Source organism: Triticum dicoccoides, chromosome 7B (genome assembly GCF_002162155.2).
Source record: "Triticum dicoccoides isolate Atlit2015 ecotype Zavitan chromosome 7B, WEW_v2.0, whole genome shotgun sequence".
Classification (NCBI taxonomy): Eukaryota; Viridiplantae; Streptophyta; class Magnoliopsida; order Poales; family Poaceae; genus Triticum; species Triticum dicoccoides.
This window is the reverse complement of record NC_041393.1, coordinates 660,146,498-660,169,803: the sequence shown is the minus strand read 5'-3', so window position 1 is coordinate 660,169,803 and position 23,306 is coordinate 660,146,498.

The window sequence follows — 23,306 nt, the reverse complement described above, 5'->3', positions numbered from 1 at the left end:
CTACTAATGGCGCACCGTGGGGGTGGTGCGCCATTACTATGTAAAATACTAATGGCGCACCACCCCCACGGTGCGCCATTAGTAGTTTTGAAAAAATTAAAAAAAAATGTTTTTTACTAATGGCGCATCGTGGGATGTGGTGCGCCATTAGTATTTGCACACTAATGGCGCACCAACACATGGTGCGCCATTAGTATTTAGTAATGGCGCACCACATGTACAGTGCGCCATTAGTATCAATCCTATCTATAGCCCTTTTCCTAATAGTGAAGAATACGAAGAACTCCAAGATCTAGATCCAGGGGGTTCCCCTCACTTAGAGGAGAAAGTGATTGGTGGAAACGTGGATCTAGATCTCCTCTCTCTTTTCCCTCAAGAACTAGCAAGAATCATTGGAGGGATAGAGAGTTAGCAAGCTCGAAGAAGGTCAACAATGGGGGAAGAACACGAGCTAAAAAGGATACAGTTCAATGGGGAAGAAGACCCCCTTTTATAGGTGGGAAAAAATCCAACCGTTATGCTCACAGCCCGCACCGAGCGGTAGTACCGCTTGACATCATGGTACTACCGCTAGGGTTAGCGGTACTACTGCTAAGGGTAGCGGTACTACTTCTTGCGAGCGGTACTAAAAAATTACATCCGTGCCTACCACCGCTGGACTTGTGACGAGTTTTTGGTCCCGAGCGGAAGTAGCCACGGAAATAGCCGCGGTAGTACTGCTCCAAGCGGTAGTACCGCTCCCAAGGGCGGTAGTAAAAAATTACTTCAGCTCCTACCAGCGGTAGTACCGTTGCAACCTTTTCAGAACACCAAAACTACCACAACTTCTGCATTCAGACTCCGAATTCGACGAAACCAAGTTTGTTGGAAAGCTAGCGACAAGGGCTAACACAATTTTGATAGAAATACCAATAATAAGCAAATGAGAAAAGGCCCAAAAGAAAATGGTGAGAACCCTTCCTTGGATAAGACCGGTAAAACCTCCAACACCGAAAACATCATAGAAGACGCATGCAAACTCTGTTTTTGATGAACTCAAGCTTGTCATCAAGATGACCATAAGCTCTAAGACTCACAAAGAGAACCAAACAAGAACCAAGAAACATGATGCAAGGATGCAATGGTTTGGGCTCTCGACGAAAGATACGATCAAGCTACTCACTTGAGAGCCCCCCTTGATAGTACGGCTATCGATCCTATAACCCGGTCTCCCAACTACCACCATGAGACCGGTAAAATAGAAAACCTATCAAGGGCAAACCTTTGCCTTGCACATGATCCACTTGAGCTAGATGATGACGATCTTGTCCTCCGCAAGATGGACCACCTTTCTTGATTGCGTTGGGTCGATGGAGACTAGATGATTGCTCCCCCATACTCCACTATGGGCGAGCCACTTTTCGGCACATCTTCACAAGTCCATTGACACCACAATGGATGGCAAGCTTCAAGCACTTGATCTCTTCGTGATGCTACACTTGAACTTGCACATGACAATCTTGATGACGATCACTACTTGATGTCATCCTTTCCATGGGTTGTATGATATCTTCCTCTTGACGCAAGCCCATGGACATGTACCTAACCCCACATAGAACTATCACATAGACCATGGGTTAGTACACAAAGTGAAATGGACAATGCTTACCATACCATGGGATCACTTGATCCCTCTCGGTACATCTTTTACCCTTTATGAGTTGATCAACTTGATTCACTCTTGACTTAGTCTTAATCAACCTTGAATCTTTCCAACTCTCTTAGTTTAGATGATGTCTTGAAGGTAAACATGAATGATGACACAATCTTCTTCTTCAAGACATGCTTGCAATAAGCTCAACACTCACATGACCAATCTTTGGATAATTCCTTAATAGCACCTTGGTCAACACATAAACTCCTTGAAACCAACACATGGACTTCAAGAAATGCCTATGGACAAATCCTTCAAATATAACTCAATGCAACCATTAGTCCATAGAGAATGTCATCAATTACCAAAACCACACATGGGGGCACCGCATGTCCTTTCAATCTCCCCCATTTTGGTAATTGATGACAATCACTTTCAAGAGAGTTTATATAAGGAATTATGCATCACCATGCAATGCAACAACCAATAATGCATGCGTATGAGATGCAAATGCTTAGGAACAAAACCAAAGCAAGGAGAAAACTCTGAAGACTTCTCCACAAAACTCTCTGAAACTTCTCCCCCATTGGCATCGATTGCCAAAATGGGCGAAAAGCTTAGAAGGCCAAAACTAAATTTTGATCCTCCAAAAATTGTGTATCTCTCAAAAGAGAGTGGAATGCAATACACATATCGAATGGTAAATACTTGGAGGAAGACAAACTATATTGAGGCCCAAAGATTGCAAAAGGAAGATATGCCACAAAGACATAACAAAGAGAGAAACAAGCAATCGAGCAATCAAAAGATACCAATTGAAGCAAGCAATCAAATGATATCAACTGAACCAACTAGACCAAAGATCCTACGATCCACATGAAAAAGATATTATGATAAGAGCAGAGGATTGTTCTAAAGAAACTAGAGAAGCTCCCCGTGATTTGTGCACATCAAGAATTTTTGTATTTGGATACAAAGTGCAGAAAATAGGATTATAGCTCCCCCAAAGTCAATAGAAACTAACAACAAGTGCAAGTGAGCATATAGGAAACTAAGCCTAGCGCTTGCAACAAGCACATGGTTGAGCAACATTGTAAAAGAGGCAACTTAAGAATAGGCTCAACCAAAATGATGTGTGTGCGTCATGGCAAAGCACATGAGAAGACTAATATACGGATGAGCATAAGCATCAACATAGTCTCGAATAAATGAGATACACGGTGCAAAGCCTTTCATTCTCACACACAACTAGCAAATGGGTTCACAAGCTTACTAATAAGAAAAAGAGAACCTATGCTTGTGACAACCCGTGGTGAAGATAGACGAAGAGAGGCTCATCAAGACGAGGGGTACCAATTAAGATGGCAAAAGCCTCGTAAAGATAAGCAAGAGGAAAATAATCTCCACCACACAAGAGTGCATCAAGATGCAACGATAGAGGACACGCACTCAAGGCAAAAGCTTTCACAGAGCCACCAAAGAAATAACATAAGAAAGACAAGGTGGACGTGAAAGACAGGATATCAACTAGAGATGTAATTTCTCTCAAGTGTATAAGGTTCTAGGTAGACAAAATCATGATGATATATATCTACAAAGAGGGATGTACACCCGAAATAGTTACAACATGAAGGAACAAGATATCCACAAGGAAGTCATAAATATACCAATAAGATATTTGCTTGAAAGCATAGCACTTGGCTAGATATGGTATTATTGTATATAAATGAATTCCTACCGCATGAACATCAAAGACATCACAACTAGCAACATGAGATCATCGTTGAGATGCTTTGAGAAAGGAAACAAGTATCACAAGATGGAATGAATAGCATGCCATGATACAACCTACACAAGGTTGATGCAAGAAATGTGTGCATGAAGTAGATGATGATACTTGTTATCGAGATACCATTGGAAGGATGTAGTAGATACCAATTGAAGGTAGATGGTAGTTCATTGATCATCCTAGGTTGACTCCAATAAGCACATGGTGGAAACACCTTCCTTGTGAGTGAGCCGAGCATCCAATGCATCTCCAATTGTACCTAGAACAACAACACCAACAAAATGGTACCCAAACTCATTGGGACCAAAGAGTTAGAAACACCAACAATACATAGGACAAACTCCACATAAATATGTGCATATAGATATGAAAAATAAATATCATGCACATCTCATCCAATTTGAGACTTGGTGGAGTTAACCCTATATATTGGGTCGAAGAAAGAAAGCATGCCAAATAAAATACATGAAGTAAACATGCATGCTCAAAACTTTCAAGAACCGAAACCAAATGAAAACAAAATGCCTAGAGAACAAGGATACCAAATAGATAAATCATCACTTGGAAGATATCATTAAAGATACATCAAGGAATGAGATATCCATTGATACACACTAAATAAAAGATGTCAAAGTCCCAAAGAGAGGATGGTTCCAAACAAACCAAGCCCTCAACAAAGTTTCATGATGGCACAAGGTACCAAAAAGAAATGACTTGTCTTCCACCAAAACACACTTGATAAGGATCACAAGAAGAGTGTTCTAAAGAAAATAGGATAGCTCCCCCAAGACTAGTGCGTTATAGAGAATTTGCATTTGAATACAAAAAGCACAAGTTGGGATCACCACTTTCACTATATCTATACAAACACTAGAAAAGCTCAAGGAAATAACAAGATCCAAAAGTGGTATGGAAAACAATGGGAGTTGACACAATCCTAGGCAAGAGATAAGGCAAATAAAAGCAAAGGCCAATGTAAAGACGATCAATAATTTCTACCACACATAAGTGATTACCAATTGTCAAAAGACAAGAAGTATTTGGAAATAATCCCCGGTGGTAGATAGCAAGGATATCCGACATCATCTTCACTCCAAACAAAAAGCAAATTGCAACTTGTAGAGCTAACATGCCACCTAGGAACAAGATAATTTACAATATCAATTATAGGTGACAATATCTCAAATGTACACATTTTCTAGGCTTGTAATATGCACATAGCATATTACTCCCCCATAATGTGATACCAATGAAGAAAACTTAACAAGAGGCAATAAGAGGATCCAACACGAGATAATCAATGGAATTTTTATAATTTGAATTTCTCATGAGAGATATACCACCTAGCGACTAGATAATCTTGAACTATCAATACTAGATGGTATTACTCATGTGCACACATTTATAGGATTGTGAGGTGCACAAAGCACACCACTCCCCCATAATGGATATTCCATTAATCTCTCACAAGAGCCAACTAAGAAATAAACAAGATGCACTAAGGCTGAACGAATGACACACAAGTACATGATGTGCAAACCAACATACACAAAGGCAATTTGGAGACACATCATATACAAACACATGCAAGGAACAAAGCCAAAACATGCAAAGGGGCAAGTAACTTTCAATGTAAACAATTTAAGTACAAGTTACCGCAAGGAGGCAGATTGGATATAGGATAGAAACTTGACAACCCAATTGACTTGGCTTGAGACAACAAGAAAGATGAAGTCCCCTTAATTCTTCATAATGTAGCCAAGTCTCCAATGACCAACAACACCTATTGATCAAGTTTGAGCTTGTTGGTCCCCAACCAAGTTGGGTCCTAAGAGGTTAGTCACAATAGGCTTGGCAACCCAAATGGTTCTTTTCTTGACACCACTTTGAGTACCAACAAACTTGGCAAACACATTGCCAACCTTATCCTTCCCAAGAGAATAGATATCATCAATAGTAATTGGGTTGGATAAGTTACCACTAGTGCATGAAGAAGCGATGTGGCCTTTCTCACGACATAAGTAGCAACGTCTATTCTTCACTTTCTTCTCACTTGATTTCTCAACTCGAGAAGCATTAGCTCAAGTTTTCTTGGGAAGAGGCCTTTCTTCAACTTGAGGTTGAGCATGAAAGTGAACTTGTGGCCGCTTCCCTTGTTGCTTGTCACTAATGGGCTTCTTCTTCAATGGGCAAGATCTAACATGATGCCCTTCTACTTTGCACTTGAAGCAAACAATCTTGGCCGAATTTTTGACTTGTTCTTGGCCCTTCTTTTTGTTCATCTTGGACTTCTTCTTCTTATTGGAGTTGAATCCAAGTCCACCTTTGTCACTGGGGGATTTTTGCACACTCAAGATATTGTTGAGTGTGGATTTCCCTTCATGACACTTTTCCAAGTCTTTCTTCAAAGAAGTGACTTGGGCCTTGAGCTCTTTGGTTTCCTCTACATGGTTAGTCTCAACACAAGTACTAGAGGAAGTATAAGCTTCATCGTTAGAGAAACAAGGCAAGGAAAGCAATTCATCACAAGATGTACCAACATTGTGAGTAGATGAATTACAAGGACTAGCACAAGGCAATATACTATTATGACTAGAAGTAGTGCTAGTATCCACATGAGGCTCACTAGATGTTACCTTAGCAATCATGGCCTCATGAGCTATCTTTAGCACACTATGGGATACTAGAAGATCATCATGGGAGCTTGAGAGCTTTTCATGACTTTCTTCCAATTTCCCATAATTGCAAGATAGCACCTTAAGTTGAGCCCGTAGCTCAACATTCTCCTTCAAAATGGATGCTTCACAAGTAATAGAATTAGTAGCACAAGCATCATCATTAACAACAAGAGGAGAAGGCAACTTGGCAAGCTCTTTTAAATAAGAAGCTTCAAGTTGAGCATGAGACTCGGTGAGTTTGATGAGCTCACCCTTGATAACCCTTGAGCCATTTTCGAGGTGCTCAAAATCCTCAAGGAGTCTAGCATGAGCAACTTCAAGCTTAGCATTTTTAGTTTCAAAAACATTGGCCACCTCAAGAGCTCTATCAGTAGATTCCTTCACTCTAGACAATTCTAGAGCAAAAGTCTCCTCAAGAGATTCCTGTTGATGCTCAAAAGTGGCACGATCATAAAGTAGCATGCCGGGGCGAAAACCTTGCCGGGGTAAAATCTTGCCGGTGTGAATGCTTGCCAGTGTGAAGGCTTGCCAGCGTGGAAAGCTTGCCGGCACAGAAAGATCGCCGGTGTGGAAGCTTGCCGGTGTGAAATCTTGCCGGGGGAGAAACCTTGTCAGGGTGGAACCCTTGCCGGAGTACAAATCTTGCCAGAGTGAAACCTTGCCAGTGTGAAAGCTTGCCGGGTAGAAACATTGCCGGTGTGGAAAGCTTACTCGGATGGAAAACTTGCCGGGTTGGAGGCTGTGATAGTCAATCGGACGAGAAGTTGAATATGGGCTCAAAAGGTTATTCAGATGATCTCGGATGGAAAAATGTTCTACACGGAAGTTGTGCGTCTCGTCGAAACGATCGATTTTGATATAAAGATCGTCCCAATCCGAGGTTGTATGCAAAAGTTAGAGCCTGCACTGCGCGACCCTCCAGTGAGTAAAATATGACGCCCGGAACCAGACACATACGTGGGTATGTCTGATGAGCTGCGTGAATAATTAGCTGTTTTGCGCGAGCGATTTGACCTTCAAGATAACCTCTGATGAAAAAACGTTCAACATAAAAGTTGTTCGCCTCGTCGAAACGGTCAAGACTGCTTTTGGACTCGTTTCCATCCGAAGTCGTTTACCACCACAAAAAAGACCCGCAAAGTGCAGCCAGTTTAAACCGAACAGTTTTGGAAAGTTCGGATAAAACCAATCCGAATTTGACTAGGGTTTTGGACGTGAATCCAAGCCTTTTTCTTGCACGGGAAGTCCATCCGCCTCTTATATACCTAAGGGGTGACGGCCGATTGAACAACACACAATCGATCAATTCATCTACCACTTTTTATCGTTTATCTTTTCTCCTTAACCCTAGTTCTTTTTCTTCCTCGTTCTTCGTCTGTTCTTCTTGTTGCAGGGCGGCGAACATCGAGGCCCTAGGGGCGGTCAGGTCGATCTAGGGCAGCCCATAGCCGCCGCGCGCCCAGACGGGGTCCCTCCCGGGCGTGTGGGGTTTCGGGTCCTCAAAAGCACCCGTCGGATTGCTTGCGTACCGTGCTTCCGGCCGGGTCTCCTTCAATGTGAGCTGCGGTGCATCACCCTCGGCGTTGGAGGTACACGGTGACGTGTTCGTGTGGCGAACACACTTTTTGGCGACTCCGCTGGGGACGAAGCTTCGAACGGTCTCCGGCCCGTTCTTGCTACGAAGAGATCGTCATCTAGGGTTTGCAGTCTACAAAGGTAATATGAATACCCAATCCCTTTATGTAGATGCAAATAATTCATATGGTGTTACTAGATCGTTCAATGAGTATACTCTATCGGCCAACCCTAGTTTTTTCAATCATGCTACTAACTACGTGCAAGGGCCGATTCAAAGTAATTCATATACTTCAACTTCTTATGATATTAGTAACATGCATCATATGTATCCCAACTCACATGCATCGGCAACCCAGCAAATTCATATGCCGATGAGCAACATGATGAGTTTGATTAATCAATTTGAAACACCCCAAGTTAGAATTTCCAATGCCATACAAGAAAGTGTTTCACCCTTTTATTCATCGGTAGCTAATGTGCAATATAGTAATCGAACCATGCCGATGAATGAGGGAATTGGCCATGCTACTAGTGGCTATTCGGCCAGTTACTCTCAACCGTCATATGCTACACCTCATGTTACTAATTCTTCGGCACCATACACAACTGTAGATGCTCATAATTCGGCTTCACACCTTCCTGGTTATAGCCGAATGAATGTAAATTTTACAGGAGCGGTTGTGCCCAACATTGTAGAAGATAAGGTAGTGGTGGCTGCATTGAAGAGTTTAGCCCAAAATAAGAGAATTAGTGCTCTTTGCCTTGAACAACATGAAAAGGGGCTATTTCCTGATTATGCCGCAATAGAAGTTAGAGTTTTGCAGGAAGATGAATCTTTGCCAATTGATAAAATTGGCGAGCAAAAGTATGGTCTTACAACAATGCATATGCCTTCACCTAGTACTACATCATATTATACACCCCCTACACAATTGCAAAATTTCGGCAACACCCGTGTGTCATTGCCGAAAGAATCTAAAAGCATTGGGGGGCAATCATATCCGGAGTGGGCTGAAATTGAGAAAAAGCTTAAAGCTAATTTTGCCGCTCGCCGTCAGAAACAAATAGAAAAAGAATTGGCTCAGATAAAAGAAGCATTGCCAATTGGTACTATCAATGAAAAGAAGGATGATTCGGAACATGAAAGTGCTTCGGTTGAAAAAGCCGAATCAAGTAGTATATATTCTGAATCCATCAAATCCAACGAGGCAAGCATTATTGAGAAAGGGCATGGCAAGCATAGGAAAACAACGGTGCTTGATTTTTCTGAAGTTAATGGAACCTACTTCCTGCCCTATGAGTTCCGTGACGTAGAAATTGACAAGCTTCAAGGACAAGAACAAGTAGCTGAACAAAGTTCGGCCAACAAAAATCTTCAAAGCAATGATGCACAGATTCAAGAAAAAGAAGATGACAAGGTGTTGGGGAGCCATCCAAAGACGGAGCAAGATGTTTTTCAAATGGCACCACTATTATGCTCTCCCAACATATTTGAAGAGGTATGCATAGCGAGTAATTTACCTATTTTTAGATTTGGTCGCAACTTCATTATTGATGCATCTATAAGAAATATTCTCATAAGTAATTTTGAAAGACCAATGAGGAAGGGTAATTTACTTGTTAGCAGTAAAATTGTTATGGAACATATCGGTCAACCCATCGCACCATTTATAAAGACCGATAATGACTTATTGTTACAGCCAAAGCTTTTCCCGTTGCTTTCTCTAAAGTTCATATATAGTTGGGTAGCTTTGCTTATTTCTTACTTGGCTTACACTTGGTCTCAACTGAGACATGTATGTTCTAAATATCTTCATTTCAGAAATTTAAAGCCAAGGTTAAATTTTATTGAGAAAACCGATGCTAATATAATATCATATCCAAAGACATCGGAGATAGAGTGGAAAACACAATGCATAGCCGAATGGGGAGATTCCAAATCTGAACCATTCGTTTGCTTATCTCCAAAGCCGTTCAAACAGCAAGATCGGCTAGGAAACAAGAAGTATACTTTCAATTCAAGCATGTGTGATAAAATATTTGATTTGTTGCTGAAAAATAATTACATTACAATTCTTGATCACCATGTTAAGCCATCAATCCAAGGACGAATGTATTGTAAGTTGCATGATTCGTCCAAGCATAATTTTGAGGATTGCAACATGTTTCGTCAAATAGTTATATCGGCCATTGAAAAAGGATGATTGAAATTTGTTGAAACACCAAGAGATGACCAGTCTATTCCGATTGGTCCCGATGGCAAAAAGTTTTTACATCGGCTGCTTCAAGCCGATCCATTTAAAAAGAATGTAAAAGCTGCAGGTGATGGGATCAAGCTTTCAAGTAAAGAAGTTGTTGAAGAGCATAACGAGCATAATCTTGAGGGCAGGAGTTCCATCGAAGCTACAATGGAGACGCCAAGGACTGGGGGGCAACAAGCAAATCTAATGATCGATGAAAGCAAACCAAAAGAAAACAAAGGCCAGAATAAGCGCAAGTGTAAGAGATCAAAAATCACCTTTGCTGAACTATTGGATAAATACCAAAAGAAGAGTGAAGAGAAGAATGCTTATCGGCCAAATCATGCAAAGAAACCAAGATCACCCCCAAGGCGCAAATATGAGGATTGGTATTGGCAAAGTGATAATTTTAATGCAATATATTCAGATCCTTATTTTGGGCCGCCGATGCCAATGCCGTGGATACCTCCCTATGCTCATATAGATACATATTCATCATGGGACAGGTATGATACAAGGGTACATTCTCCATCTTATTCTAGACCATCTCACCAATACTATGCAGCTCCAAGGAGATCAACATTTGAACAATCACGCGCCAAAGACCGTTTCAATCATAAGGAATCGGTCCAGAGCTCAAGAAAGAAGAAAGAGGTGGTAAAGCAAGTTTACCGCGTGAAAAGAGATGGTCGTAAGTGTGCTGCTTCAGATTTGATCTCAAATAAAAAAGAGCCAATTAAAGTGTTGACATTGGCTACAAAAGACAAAGAAGTGAAGCAATCAACTGATAAAAATCAGAGTGCCAAATCTAAGGAAAATAAGTTGAGGGTGCACAAGGCCCAAAAAGAGTTGCCATTTGTTGAAACAAAATCACAGCCAAGATGCCCACTCGGTTTATCATATTGGCAAAAGAAAAAATTACAAAATCTTAGTGCACAAGAGCTGAAAAAGAAGAAAATGGGATGGGTTCCCAAGAAGATCAATCAATAGAAAAATGATGTGCATGCTTCTGTTGCAACAAGTACAATAAAAGTGAAGAAGGAAAATAATGAAAGCAACAAACAATTAAGCCGAAGGTGCGCATCACAACATCAAAATCTTCGGTTAGCACATCATCCATTTTCATCAACCATACCATTGATGCCTTTGCCATGGAATTCATCATCAGGTATGATAAATTACCCTCCCTAGATTTATTTTAATCCATGGAAGCGACATAATTTTCTGCATCATGAGAGGGTATTACCAAATCTCTATACATTTTATTAGCTACATTTTTTCTTGCTAATCCAAAGGGCCGAAATATTTGATTGCTATTTCATTTGTTTATTTCGGCTATACATGATTTGGTGAATGAATTCTACATGGGCATTATGTTGATGGCCGGTATTTATCTATCGCCCTAAGAATATGTCAAAGCATGGATGATGTAGTATCCTAACATCGTCCTTAGTTCAATTAGAGGCCAAAATGAGGTACATGTTCATTGATATTGCCCTTGTCTCTCTAGTACTATGGAGATTATGTTTTGATGGTTCAATTCATAGCAATGGCCAAAGTGTTGGTGTTGTTTATATATTTCTTTATGGTACTATTTTTTGAAGCCTCGTGCCGCTTAGAATATTTTTATGCACGATTAATCAAGGCCGAATATGCATTGTCATTCGGATTGACTCTTTTACTTGCTATAGGTGCTATACATATTGAGGCTTTTGGTGATTCGTTATGAGTAGTGCAACAAATATCCAATGGTTATCAATGTGTTTTGACGAATCACTTATAGTTTATCTTGGGGTATGTCTAGATGAAGAATTTACCTTGGGTTGCATTAAAATTGTTCATATATTTAGACATGAAAATTGGAGAGAGTTGGCATAGCAAGCATCCGACTACCATGTCCATCATGTTGTGTTGCATTTCTCTCAATAGCCGATGCTTAGTCTCATTAACATAGGTAAGGCCGAACCGAAGTCCACAGCTTCGGCCACTAATGAAATTTTTATGCAGGCGAAAGTAAGGATTGGAGAAAGTTTATTGTTGATTGTCTACAAAATCCTAGCAAAAGGGTGAACAATATGGTTCGGAGGATGACATCGAGATACATATCTATGGAACTTTATCACCGGATTGTTAATGAAGCTGAGAAGGTTTCACCCAAGTTTGCATCAGAAAGTTCACACAAGACATGGCCGATATATACTTATCGTCCTAAGAACATATAAATGGCCGATGGAGTGTTGACATCGTCCTTAGAACAAACTTGGTACAAGTATTTTTCGGCACGCTAGCTTTACCGAAAAACAGGGGGGCATGTGTTGACGCTCAAAAGTGGCACGATCATAAAGTAGCATGCCGGGGCGAAAACCTTGCCGGGGTAAAATCTTGCCGGTGTGAAAGCTTGCCGGTGTGAAGGCTTGCCAGCGTGGAAAGCTTGCCAGCACAGAAAGATCGCCGGTGTGGAAGCTTGCCGGTGTGAAATCTTGCCGGGGGAGAAACCTTGTCAGGGTGGAACCCTTGCCGGAGTACAAACCTTGCCGGAGTGAAACCTTGCCGGTGTGAAAGCTTGCCGGGTAGAAACATTGCCGGTGTGGAAAGCGTACTCGGATGGAAAACTTGCCGGGTTGGAGGCTGTGATAGTCAATCGGACGAGAAGTTGAAGATGGGCTCAAAAGGTTATTCAGATGATCTCGGATGGAAAAATGTTCTACACGGAAGTTGTGCGTCTTGTCGAAGCGATCGATTTTGATATAAAGATCGTCCCAATCCGAGGTTGTATGCAAAAGTTAGAGCCTGCAGCGCGCCCCTCCAGTGAGTAAAATATGACGCCCGGAACCAGACACATACGTGGGTATGTCTGATGAGCTGCGTGAATAATTAGCTGTTTTGCGCGAGCGATTTGACCTTCAAGATAACCTCTGATGAAAAAACGTTCAACATAAAAGTTGTTTGCCTCGTCGAAACGGTCAGGATTGCTTTTGGACTCGTTTCCATCCGAAGTCGTTTACCACCACAAAAAAGACCCACAAAGTGCAGCCAGTTTAAACCGAACAGTTTTGGAAAGTTCGGATAAAACCAATCCGAATTTGACTAGGGTTTTGGACGTGAATCCAAGCCTTTTTATTGCATGGGAAGTCCAGCCGCCTCTTATATACCTAAGGGGTGACGGCCAATTGAACAACACACAATCGATCAATTCATCTACCATTTTTTATCTTTTATCTTTTCTCCTTAACCCTAGTTCTTTTTCTTCCTCGTTCTTCGTCTGTTCTTCTTGTTGCAGGGCGGCGAACCTCGAGGCCCTAGGGGCGGTCAGTTCGACCTAGGGCAGCCCATAGCCGCCGCGCGCCCAGACGGGGTCCCTCCCGGGCGTGTGGGGTTTCGGGTCCTCAAAAGCACCCGCCGGATTGCTTGCGTACCGCGCTTCCTGCCGGGTCTCCTTCAACGTTAGCTGCGGTGCATCACCCTCGGCGTTGGAGGTACACGGTGACGTGTTCGTGTGCGAACAATTCCTTGGTGGTTTGTTCAAGTTTAAGAGCTTGAGAGAGGTCCGCAATCTCATTAGCGTAATCACGCCCATGACCTTCCATTTTATCAATGGCGACCTCATGCTCCTCAAGACGAGATTCCAACTCATCAATATATTTCTTGCTCTCAATAGCAATGGACATAATTTCCATGAAGTTGGAACGAGCAATTTTATTTTTATGAAGAGCTTTAAAAACCATTTCCCCCTTAATTTTTAAGGAGGCAACATTATCATTCTCTTCACCATTATCCTCATCATCATTAGCATCAATATCATCATCAAGAGACATATTGGGGTACAATGTAGGAGACACCTTTGACGCCTTAGCCATAAGGCAAAATGCAATAGATGATGATGTAGGATCCCTTGAGGCACCATTAAACACCACATCTTGTTCCATGGAGTGTTCGGTTTCCTCTACATTGTTAGCACAACAATTCGAGGAAATAGATGCATTTTTATCATGGCAACAAGACATAGCAAGCATATCATCATGATATTTAGTCAAGCAATTTCTGCATGATATACAAGGACTATCAACACAAGCATGTGAAACATTTGGAGTGCTCGAAGTGTTAAAGCCCAAAGAGGGAGCATTGCAATAATATAGTGATGAAGGATCATCCACAATAAGCATACTATCATCATTGCAATGACCAACACTACTCACCATATCATTACCTTGTGGCAAACCACATGTAGGTGAAGTAGAAGAAGTTGAGAAGACCATAAGACCGGAGGTGGAGGGAGAACAACCATCCCCACAAATCTTGGACACACCATATTTATCTTGAAGCTTTGTCCATAACTCATGAGCATCCCGGAACGGCATGAGTTGAAATATAACTACATTGCTCAAAGCATCAAAAAGCATATTAGAGGCTTGAGCATTGAGATAAGAGTTTTTCTCATCCTCTATAGATAATCTTTGGGGATCCTTTGGAGGAGAAAGACCCATATCCACAATCCGCTCTAAATTTGGGTCCATGACCCTAAAGAGATTAAGCATGCGAATTACCCAAGCATCAAAATTTGTGCCATCAAAACTAAGAGTGTCAGAGAATCCTAACCCCTAGTAGACATCCTTACTCTCTAGGCGGTTAAGCCCTATAAAGAGAAACCTGGCTCTGGTACCAATTGAAAGATCGTGGATGTCGCCTAGAGGGGGGGTGAATAGGCGTTTTAAAATAATTATGGTTTAGGCTTGAACAAATGTGGAATAAACCTAACGGTTAATTTGTCAAGCACAAAACCTAAAACAACTAGGCTCACCTATGTGCACCAACAACTTATGCTAAGCAAGATAAGCAACTATGTGATAGCAAGATCTATGACAAAGAACAATATGGCTATCACAAAGTAAAGTGCATAAGTAAAAGGGCTCGGGTAAGAGATAACCGAGGCACGCGGAGACGACAATGTATCCCGAAGTTCACACCCTTGCGGATGCTAATCTCCGTTTGGAGTGGTGTGGAGGCACAATGCTCCCCAAGAAGCCACTAGGGCCATCGTAATCTCCTCACGCCCTCGCACAATGCAAGATGTCGTGATTCCACTAAGGGACCCTTGAGGGCGGTCACCGAACCCGTACAAATGGCAACCCTTGGGGGCGGTCACCTAACCCGTACACTTTGGCAACCCTTGGGGGCGGTCACCGGAAACCGTCAAATTGCTCGGGGCGATCTCCACAACCTAATTGGAGACCCCGACGCTTGCCCGGAGCTTTACACCACAATGATTGAGCTCCGAACACCACCAACCGTCTAGGGCGCCCAAGCACCCAAGAGGAACAAGCTCAAGGGCACCAAGCACCTAAGAGTAATAAGCTTCTCAACTTGTAACTTCCACGTATCACGTGGAGAACTCAAACCGATGCACCAAATGCAATGGCAAGGGCACACGGAGTTCCCAAGTCCTTCTCTCCCAAATCCCACCAAAGAAACTAATGCTAGGGAGGAAAATGAGAGGAAGAACGAAAGAAGAACACGAAGAACTCCAAGATCTAGATCCAGGGGGTTCCCCTCACTTAGAGGAGAAAGTGATTGGTGGAAACGTGGATCTAGATCTCCTCTCTCTTTTCCCTCAAGAACTAGCAAGAATCATTGGAGGGATAGAGAGTTAGCAAGCTCGAAGAAGGTCAACAATGGGGGAAGAACACGAGCTAAAATGGATACGGTTCAATGGGGAAGAAGACCCCCTTTTATAGGTGGGAAAAAATCCAACCGTTATGCTCACAGCCCGCACCGAGCGGTAGTACCGCTTGACATCATGGTACTACCGCTAGGGTTAGCGGTACTACTGCTAAGGGTAGCGGTACTACTTCTTGCGAGCGGTACTAAAAAATTACATCCGTGCCTACCACCGCTGGACTTGTGACGAGTTTTTGGTCCCGAGCGGAAGTAGCCACGGAAATAGCCGCGGTAGTACTGCTCCAAGCGGTAGTACCGCTCCCAAGGGCGGTAGTAAAAAATTACTTCAGCTCCTACCAGCGGTAGTACCGTTGCAACCTTTTCAGAACACGAAAACTACCACAACTTCTGCATTCAGACTCCGAATTCGACGAAACCAAGTTTGTTGGAAAGCTAGCGACAAGGGATAACACAATTTTGATAGAAATACCAATAATAAGCAAATGAGAAAAGGCCCAAAAGAAAATGGTGAGAACCCTTCCTTGGATAAGACCGGTAAAACCTCCAACACCGAAAACATCATAGAAGACGCATGCAAACTCTGTTTTCGATGAACTCAAGCTTGTCATCAAGATGACCATAAGCTCTAAGACTCACAAAGAGAACCAAACAAGAACCAAGAAACATGATGCAAGGATGCAATGGTTTGAACTCTCGACGAACGATACGATCAAGCTACTCACTTGAGAGCCCCCCTTGATAGTACGGCTATCGATCCTATAACCCGATCTCCCAACTACCACCATGAGACCGGTAAAATAGAAAACCTATCAAGGGCAAACCTTTGCCTTGCACATGATCCACTTGAGCTAGATGATGACGATCTTGTCCTCCGCAAGATGGACCACCTTTCTTGATTGTGTTGGGTCGATGGAGACTAGATGATTGCTCCCCCATACTCCACTATGGGTGAGCCACTCTTCGGAACATCTTCACAAGTCCATTGACACCACAATGGATGGCAAGCTTCAAGCACTTGATCTCTTCGTGATGCTACACTTGAACTTGCACATGACAATCTTGATGACGATCACTACTTGATGTCATCCTTTCCATGGGTTGTATGATATCTTCCTCTTGACGCAAGCCCATGGACATGTACCTAACCCCACATAGAACTATCACATAGACCATGGGTTAGTACACAAAGTGCAATGGACAATGCTTACCATACCATGGGATCACTTGATCCCTCTCGGTACATCTTTTACCCTTTGTGAGTTGATCAACTTGATTCACTCTTGACTTAGTCTTAATCAACCTTGAATCTTTCCAACTCTCTTATTTTAGATGATGTCTTGAAGGTAAACATGAATGATCACACAATCTTCTTCTTCAAGACATGCTTGCAATAAGCTCAACACTCACATGACCAATCTTTGGATAATTCCTTAATAGCACCTTGGTCAACACATAAACTCCTTGAAACCAACACATGGACTTCAAGAAATGCCTATGGACAAATCCTTCAAATATAACTCAATGCAACCATTAGTCCATAGAGAATGTCATCAATTACCAAAACCACACATGGGGGCACCGCATGTCCTTTCATCAGGGTCTCGATCGGGTGTCCGAACAGCATGACTGGGTTGTCGGTGTCGGGCTCGTTTTCTTCTCTTGCCGGGGCTCGACGAACTAGCTCTCCACGAGCTGCGATCAGATCAATGGTGATTTGATCGAACAGTTCCTCTAGTGCACCTGCATAGCGCACTAGGTGCAATAATGCAGGATTCGTCTCGTGATCTCCGTTGGCAACTTGGGGTGGTCTACCGTACCCTTCACGTCTGGGGTAGTAGTGGAATGAGCGACAATTAACTCTGGGTGACAAGTGCCTGAGATGAACTATAGCCTCTCGAGCAGCTAGTTGGATGGCTTGTGGCTCAAAGGAAGTTGTTCTTCCGGTGAACCTGTAGGGGCGCTTGGGTGCTAGACCCCTACCGTAGATGTGCACAGTGGCCCAGAATTGACGGTCCTCACCGCTCATGGGTCCTTGGTACACAACATATTCTGGTGGCTCTTCTAACGCATAGGCACGGCAGGTGAGGTTTGCGAGTATGGTCACAAAGCCTCCAAGGTTGGTTGCTGTGGTCTCATTGTGCACGACGGGGCCGGGCATTGTGGCTGGGTTCGAGGCTGTGCTGTGCTGGGTTGGGGCTAGCGTGCCCTTTTTATAGAAAAAGGGAACGGAGTATTCCCTCGCACGCTTGCGAATGAGACACCTTGGGTGCTGGCCACTAGTGCGTGATTGACAGGCTAAGTGGATAGGTTTGGCACCGACTGCCCAAAGGTGTCGGGTCACTGTGTGGCTATCTTGCATGGGAAGCTTGGCTGGGGTTCGGTTATGGCTTGGTGGGTTGTTTGCCTAAGTTAATTGACCTGGCTAAGATAGGATTAGCCAATGGTCAGCCTGGCTCTGATACCAAGTCTGCGGCGACAGGTTTTTCCGGGTATTAAATTCCAGAAAATGGCCGTCATGCTCATCAGCCCCAGGATTACTGTTAGCCGATGAGGCATCAACTTGATACAGAAGTTCCAAGCAAAATAAAAAAAAATATGTAGTACAAGACCATTCTGGCCTGTGAGTACAACAAATAGTTTCTAGTGGTTGATGGCGGAAGCGGTTTGTGGATCATCAACGTTTATGGGACTCCAATTCCCACAGGAACAGCTGACCAGGTTAACTCCTATCTTCGTGAGGCTGCTATCACCGTTGCTTAGGTTCCGGGAACTGTCGTCACGGTCGCTCCTCTCCGCGCAAGGAAATCTGGCCAAGACAATAGCCAGGGACAAGCCAGTGAGTACTTTGAATGTACTCGCAAACTTTATGAACACAGGTATAATATAACAATGATGTGCTGAAAATTTTATGCTCATGACGTCAGTCACAAAAGATAAATACAACTCTGATGCGTGCAAGCATGTTATTTATGAATATGCAATAACATAGTAGTATTAGAATTTTGAAATAAATAACAAGCATGCCACAGTCGGGCGTCTTAGCGACACCACATAAAGGGCTTAAAAAGAAATGCCATAGTCGGGCATCTTAGCGACACCACAAAAAGGGCTTTAAAAGAAATGACACAGTCGGGCGTCTTAGCGACACCACATAAAGGGCTTTAAAAGAAATGCCACAGTCGGGCGTCTTAGCGACACCACATAAAGGGCTTTAAAAGAAATGCTACAGTCGGGCATCTTAGCGACACCACATAAAGGGCTTTAAAAGAAATGCCACAGTCGGGCGTCTTAGTGACACCACATAAAGGGCTTTAAAAGAAATGCCACAGTCGGGCGTCTTAGCGACACCGCATAAAGGGCTTTAAAATAAAACACAATAAATATCCAGGAGGTAGAACCATCCCAGGGATATTCGATAATACCAATAATATCACGGGTTAGTCAACAATAATAATAATCATAATTACCACAAGTCACAAGTTGTGATTCCAGTTCTAGTTTAACAGTTTCACCTCCAAAGAACGACACTAAGACCGACACTTGACCCATCTCAGACTGTAATCCTTAACCATGGACACGGCTTTTCAAATAGGTTTAATCTCTGCAGAGGGTGTACTCTTTCACCCACGAGTAACGGATTTCTTTAGTCCATCGGGACTAATTCCGTCTACGGTCTTTTTGTTGAAAACACACCTAACTTGCACACACCAGCTTAACACACATGTGTCTGGAATCACCCACGACACCTGTCAAGCAAAACTCTAAGTGGGGAAGCTACAACCTCAACGTAACATGGGATCACAGAATTTATACCGCGCGCAAATTGGGGAGCTACCCCCTTCGGCTACAACCGAAACACCCATGCTCCCGGACCCGGTGGCATGACTACCGGATGCCTCCAGTATCTTCCACCTTGGACTCTCTTTACGGTGTGTGCTATGAAAGGGGTTGACAACTTACTAAACCGTACCCTACCTTTGGCAGGGACAAGTGGCAACACGAAACAAGTATGGGGTTACCGGAACAAGACTCGATCTACGGTCGACTCAGGAGGTTCAAATATTTCCCGTACGATTAGCACAATAAATATACTTCATCCAACTGACAGAATCACCACTCATCATACCCCCCATGCCTTGCCGGATACACTCGTCTCAACAAGAAACTAAGGACAAGTTCGGGTCTACCCAAGACAGGAACTTTCCATTATCCTTCCAGTGGGCACGAATGGTATACGAGGATGATTATTATCACAACATGTCCATTTCCAGTAGCAAGGAAGTTTCAAAAGTATTTATGCAAATGATCACATCACCACATAAAATAACGAGTTCCATGTATTGAGGTGGTGTCATGATCGTGTCAAACAATGCATGTAAAAAATACTATGCCAGGGTTCAGATTTCTTGCCTTCAATATGAGGAAACACAGGGTGCACTCCAAAACTTTTGAAAGCCTTCTCCAAAAATCCTATTTCAAACAAATTTGAATTAACACACATTTCCAAAACAGCACAAAAAGTTGTTTGAATTTTTTTTCAAATAAATCTTACAATAAAATAGACATTATTTGAGAGAGGTAGGAAAAAGAATCAGTTCATTTGGATTTATATTTAAAAAGTTATATCCAGTCAAAGTTTTGGTCAAAAACTGATTTTTAAAAGAAACAGAAAAGAAAACGTTTCGAGCAAAATACGTCTTCGAAAGGAGGAGACGTACTCGTGGTTTTGCGCTTCCACTTAACCCACGTGGACCGGCGCTGGGTCACTGATGGTGGGCCCGCCTGGCCCACTGGTCAGGTTTGACCAGTCGCCCGCGTCGTCTCCCTCCTCTGCCCGAGCGGGGCGGGCTCCGGCGATCGTCGCCGGCGTTTGGCTGCTCCTCGCGGGCCCCCGAGGGTGGGGATGGATCCGCATGACTGGGGCAGTTCTCCCGGTGGTCGTAGGGTCGTCAGAGGTGGAGGAAATCACCGGCGGCGAGCTCCGCGGCAGAGGAAAGCTTTGGTGGCGAAGTGGTTTTGGGGCAGCGGTGGCTCTCGATCAAAATTGAGAAGGGGAAAAGGTTCACGGGAGGGAGAGGAAGCTCCTGGTGGAGAGAGTGGAGAGGGGGAGGCTCTGGAGGCGCCGGCAGGGCCTGGGCAATGGCGGCGGCTGCAGTCGTCGGAGATGGGGAAGAAGGCTTCCCCGGGTCGATTGGCTGTCACAGAAGCATTATGGGAGCAAACCGAGGCTGCCTCCTCCACGTAACGCGCTCGGACGTCTCCTTAAATAGGCGCTCGGGGTCGGTTCCGCGGCGGCCGTGGATAAGGTCGCCGGAGACCGACTTTCTGTAGCTATGGCGACGTGGCGGTGACGTGCACTAGGTGATGAGGCTGCGGATGAGCTGGAGATGTTCAAGGGGGCAGCTGGCGAGTGCTGGGGGCTTGGGCGGCACCGACCGCGGCAGGGCGTGCTACGGACGCCGGCATGCCGCCAAGGTCCTAGTGGCGGTGCTGCAGGGCACCAGGGCCTGCTTGGCGTGTTGCGGTGAGAAGGGGAGCGAGTGGCGCGGCTCTGCAGAGCGGTGGCAAACCAGGGGCGCGATGCGTCAGCTCGGGCGCGGCACGTGCAATACGCGTGCTCTGCTCGCGCCCAGAGGATGCACGGAACATGCTCGACGAAATGCCATGGCATGATAGGGGGCTCCAAACCATGAGGGGGTTAGCAGGGTGAGGTTATAGTCTAAGGCAAAGCTATTAGACATGCTGGTTTGGTCAGGGGATCAAGTCCACAGTGCAAACAAAGACTCATGCCAAGGTAGATCATGCCCATAAGGTGTTTGACAAAATGCCAAGGGCACTTAGGCATTTCTTGGAGTGTCCAAAACTTCCAGAGTGGGGTCCCTTTAGAAAGATGAGAGGGTGGTGAAGTTAGTTTGCCAAAAGGAGAAACTTGCTAGTGCAAGTCTTGCAAAACTACAATTCTGGACAGAGAGTAAATGGCATCACTACATGGACCAAAAGTGTTCCAAAGAGTGCATGCTCCTGGACATAGGGGTTTTGCAGGGTTGACTACAAGCAGGTGAAAGCACAAGGTCACTAGAGCAAGAATGAATGGGGTTGCAGTACAAAACACCAGTCTGGTCCAGAATGAAAAAGAGGTTGGTGCACTGTATTTCTCCATAGAACATCACAAGGTTTTTACATAAAGTTGGATTGCAAGTAACCACTGACATCCCATAATTTTGGTGGAGGTTCTAGGGAAAAATTTAATTAGGCTATAGTGCAAAAGTGTCCACTAGACCAGATTTGAAAAACAGGTGTAGAACTCAAAATATGAAATGAAATAGATATATTATTGCATAAAAGTGATTTAGAGACATTACATGACATCTCCAAATTTTGGTTGGATTTTTAGCCAAATATATCAAATGGTTGTAGTTCAAAAAGAGCTCCAAAATTTAAAACAATTTATTTTAATGAATAAAGCTCAGGGTGAAATAATTTAATAAATAATTCTACTGATTAAGAAAATGTTATACAGGGAGCATAGAAGTCCAATAAGTTTTGGAAAGCTCCACTTGGAAAAGACTCCTAAATATTGAAAGAAAGGTTCTGAAATCCACAGAAATAAAAGTTTTAAAACTCTTGGCAAAATTTTAATATTTAAAACTTGGTTAAATTTTTGGGGTGTTACATTCGCGTTCGGTACTTTGATAATTTGATATGTGGGTGGACCGGTGCTTGGGTGTTGTTCTTACTTGAGCAAACATCCCACTTATGATTAACCTCTATTGCAAGCATCCGCAACTACAAAAAAAGTATTAAGGTAAACCTAACCATAGCATGAAACATATGGATCCAAATCAGCCCGTACGAAGCAACGCATAAACTAGGGTTTAAGCTTCTGTCACTCTAGCAACCCATCATCTACTTATTACTTCCCAATGCCTTCCTCTAGGCCCAAATAACGGTTTAGTGTTATGTAGTCGACGTTCACATAACACCACTAGAGGCTAGACAACATACATCTCATCAAAATATCGAACGAATACCAAATTCACATGACTACTAATAGCAAGACTTCTCCCTTGTCCTCAGGAACAAACGTAACTACTCACAAAGCATATTCATGTTCATAATCAGAGGGGTAATAATATGCATAAAGGATCTGAACATATGATCTTCCACCAAATAAACCAACTAGCATCAACTACAAGGAGTAATCAACACTACTAGCAACCTACTAGCACCAATCCCGGACTTGGAGACAAGAATTGGATACAAGAGATGAACTAGGGTTTGGAGATGAGATGGTGCTGGTGAAGATGTTGATGGAGATTGCCCTCTCCCGATGAGAGGAGCGTTGGTGATGATGATGAGGATGATTTCCCCCTCTCGGAGGGAAGTGTCCCCGGCAGAACAGCTCTGCCGGAGCCCTAGATTGGTTCCGCCTCGTGGCGGCGGAGTTTCGTCCCGAAAGGTTCCTTCCTATTTTTTTCTCATCGGAAGACTTCAGATAGGAGAAGATGGGTGTCGGAGAGCCACCAGGGGGCCCACGAGGTAGGGGGGCATGCCGCAGGGGGGGGGGCCCACCCTCGTGAGCAGGGTGTGGGCCCCCTGGCCTTCATCTTTGGTGACGATTTTTCTTTATTTATTTTGAGATATTCCGTGGAGTTTCAGGACTTTTGGAGTTGCGTATAAATAGGTCTCCAATATTTGCTCCTTTTCCAGCC